The following is a 4261-nucleotide window of genomic DNA, read 5'->3' as shown; positions in this document are numbered from 1 at the left end:
CTCTTATTTATATCTTTTAACGAATATTATTTAGATGTTTAAAAAAATGATTATGGATTAATCCTTGTCATGGGTAGGGTTTGAAATTGTGACCAATAGCTTAATTTTGGACAAGCAACATAACCAGTTGGACCAATTCAATATTTGTTAATGTTTACATAAACAGTTAAACAAATCAATTAAAGGGGCTGGTTATAATAAAAAAAATTATTGCTGCCAGAGGGTTTCGAACCTAGGTCAGCTATGTTACAGACCAACAGATCAACCAACAGGCCAACAAACAGTTTGTGTGATTAATCTTAGACACAGTTATCTATTTAGTTAAATGAGCTGATAATTATTAAAAACAAAACAAAGCAGATGCAGCAAGTGGGTTTCTAACACGGGACCTTTTGTTCATAACTAAGCGTCTTAACCAATTGAGCTTGCCAGTTTCATGTTAATTATTAAGATTTTCAATTCCTTTATTCACTAATCCTATTGGTTCATCTTCTCCATACTAACTCATCATAGAATAAGCTTTATAAACTCATGTTAAAAACTAAATGTCTGTGCTATAATTCACGTTCAAGATCTTAGATAGATAAATAATATAGACCTTGGTTCGGGTTACCTTAGTTGAACTCGCGATAAGATGGCGAAAACACTTGCCGAGAAAACGTGAACGACGACAACGGTGATGCTTTCCAAACAACCGACGGTTCTCCGGTAGTTTGTGGTGGTCTACGGAAAAATGTAAGCACACAGCGGCGCCTTAGCTCGCGGTTTGGAGGTTTCGGATGAGGATTCGAGAGTGTAGAGACGATGACTTGCGGTTACGTTGAGCGGGTTTTTTTTCGCGGTGGTAGCTGACGTTTTGGTGTTTAACAGGTATATATGGTGGGTATGTTGGGTGATTCGATGGTGGTAGAGGTCGCCGGATAAACCTGCAACTTCCCGAAACAGGTTCGGAAATGTCGGACGTGACGTGCTGGGTTGCAAAGAAAGGTGATGATGATGTTGGTTTGGTGTTTTGTAAAACTTTCTCGTCAATGGTTTGTGTAACCGGAACGTAACAGAGAAGAGCTAGAGGGAGACGTGAGAGATAACAAAGATGGTGAAGTTGTGGTGTGTTGTTTGAGCCAAAGAAAGTTTCTATTTATAGCTTAGAAAGGAAGCTTCTCGTTGATGCAAGTTGGTAAATGATATAAGAGGCTTGCTAAATATCTTCAACAGGTGTGTTATAGTGAAAATTAAATAATTTAAACTTTGTATGCATTGTTCACCATTATGCTTGCGTACACGAAAAAAAGGACGTGGAAAAATGGCCAACATGAGTTTTGTACATATATGCTTGTTTACTTGCAAGTCCCTACATCATCACTATTATTATTGATATTATAATTACTATATTCACTTATTTTATAATTTTATCTATTCACTTTGTTTTCCACCAAACGTCATCTTGCTTTCCATTATTTTTCTTTTTAATCAATTTTGGCTTTTGATAACAATTTCTTTTTATTTAGCATGCATACAAATATATCTATTCAAATATATATAGACAATTATCTTTTACCCCACTTAAAATCAAAACTTATAATACTATAAATATAAATTCACAATCCCTTTATGAATCAAATTTTCATACTAATGTTTTATGCTTTCGTTTGTTTTCAACCCTGAAATTTTCTTGAACTCAATGATACTTTAGACATATTTCTAACACTTTATTTGTATACATTTGGTTATAATTTATTTATTTATTATTTATTATTTTTTAAACATTGTGTATGGTTATTACAACTCTACCCCTCTTACATAAATTTCGTCCTCGAAATTTGTAGATCAGAATACGGATCCTGTCTGGGTCATAAACGAGAATTTCACATTAGAGACAAAGAATAGACATCAATCTACACATTAGGATTCCCATTAGTGCACATTTGTACTTGTAATTCACAATTACCACGCGTCCGTAATTGTCAATTACCGTACAACCACGCCCTAATAGCTTCCTAGAATGTATCTTAATGTCATATGGAAGTTGACGGAGAACGGATCAGATAACAGAGTAACTATTGGTACTCATACCATAGTTTAAAAACAGATCAGAGTATATATAATCACATAAGTAGTGTAAAGGATACATAGTTTAGAAAATGTCACAAATCAGAGGTAGGGTTCACAGTTACCTGGACTAAAGGTTTTATCACTCGAACAGATTCGGATATGCGGAACGAACTGACTCTTCAGTTTCCCATGTAGCTTCACGCTCGGATTGGTTCTTCCATATAACCTTAACAAAAGGAATTACTTTTCTACGCATAACTCTTTCTTATCGATCCAGAATTTGCTTCAGGTTCTTCCTCATACGATAGATCTTCATGGATCTTATGTAATGGATAACTAATGACGTGAAGCGGATGGTAATTATATCCTCTCAACAAGGACACATGAAACACGTTATGAACATGTGAAAGTTGTGGCGATAGTGCCATATGATACGAAACTTCTCCAATTCTCTCGAGAATCTCAAATGGCCCGATATAACGAGGCTAAGCTTTCCTTTCATACCGAATCTATGAACACCACGACAAGGTGATACTATGATCGGTATTACTTTCATTTCATATTTCCTTTTTCCGACTTTCTGGTAGGTTTCTTCCTACCATTTACTTTGCTTGACTCCCTCATAGTTCGTACTTATAACCATTTATAGCATTTCCTAGATTTTTTCGTTCATATATCTTTAAATTAATATCTTTCGAACTTTCGGATGTATAAGAAACATAAAACTTCTTATATGATATGATTTGTTGTATATAAACACATATGTACTTATAATTATTGAAAGAGATTATATAACAACACTAGGCACTTAGTCCAATGGTTGGCTAGTGCGCGAAAGAGGATGGGATTTGGCCTAGACCCGGGTTCGATTCCAGGGGACGGCCAATTCCCTTTTTTTTACAAGCCGAGTGACTCTTTTAAGGCCAGATCGTCAAGACCAGTTTTGTTCAAGATGTGGGTCCAATCTTCCTCAATCCTGTGGTGAACATGACTCCCAACTCTAATGGACCGTTCGGTTTTATACCTAATAGCGCCCATCCTTATCAGTTCAGTATACTCATACTGGGATTGAGTTTGACTCTTTCTACACCTTCCTTCGTGAGACCAGTTCCCACATCCCATACATCGTTCGTATCTTTTTTCTCTATTTTTCATAGCACTTTTAGAAATTCCACAGAATGGTGGCCTTTGCTCCTCTTGGCGCCACTTTTTCCTCACCTCATTGCTTAAGAGAAAAATTCTCTCCCTAAGTTCTGGAGGCAACCTAGGTTTTGCAAATTGTAAACAACAGAGGAAATTGAAATCAAATGAATGCATTCCAGTTCTTTAGGGTCTGCCAGTAAAAGACCAGTGTCTGTATATAACTTAGTCTTTATCAGAATCAGGGTCAGATTCAGACCCAGAGTCAATTTCGATAGGTGGAGGTGGTGAAGTGATCTGTATGGAAATAGTGTTAGCTATCCGCCTTAACATTTCTTCCTGCCACCTATTCCTTTGTTTTAGCCATTCAATTTGCAAGGCCATCCTCCTGACCTATTCAACTGTTCTGGCTCTGTCTATCCTCATTTGGTCTGGAGGCGGGTTTACAGGAGGTACCATATTTGGTCCGGCTTCTTCGTTGGATGGTTGTGGTTGTGGTTGTGGTTGTGGTTGTGGTTGTTCCTGATGATCTGTCGGTTGTGGAGGATTTTGTTGTTGCCATAATGGTGACAGAGGTTGGTGTGTCGTTGTCATGTCTTGAATTAACATGTTCTCATCGAAAAAGAATGGTGATATTATTCCTTGCTCGGACAATAAGGGTGAAAGCGACTGGTAGAAGCTAGGTGTTTGTGGTTGATCATGGTGTGTCTGAGGTGTGTTGATTGAAACATGTTCAATCACAGATGGTAATTGTGACCGTAAATCATGTCGGTAAAATGTAGGGTCTGAGGAGGGTAAGATGTAGGCAGCCTTACCTCTACCCCATAGGGATAGAGAGTCTGCTTCCGGTGAGACCCCCGGCTCGATAGTAGTTTTGCATCAAGCCTTGGACATAAGGCACATAGCACTCAATCATCGGGACACCGGCTGATCGGTGCATGTACCCTTATCTTTCAGCTATCAACGCCACTACATGATGCCTGATTAACCATCCGTCACTTTTAACGTTATTTTCACGAGATTAGTAAAATAACGTCAAAATTAGTGCAATTTCACTTTTGCCCACCCG

Source organism: Bidens hawaiensis, unplaced genomic scaffold (assembly GCF_021521415.1).
Source record: "Bidens hawaiensis isolate Kalapana, Puna unplaced genomic scaffold, B.hawaiensis_p1.1 tig00005663_1, whole genome shotgun sequence".
In the NCBI taxonomy this organism is placed as follows: Eukaryota; Viridiplantae; Streptophyta; class Magnoliopsida; order Asterales; family Asteraceae; genus Bidens; species Bidens hawaiensis.
This window is presented reverse-complemented; position numbering follows the sequence as displayed.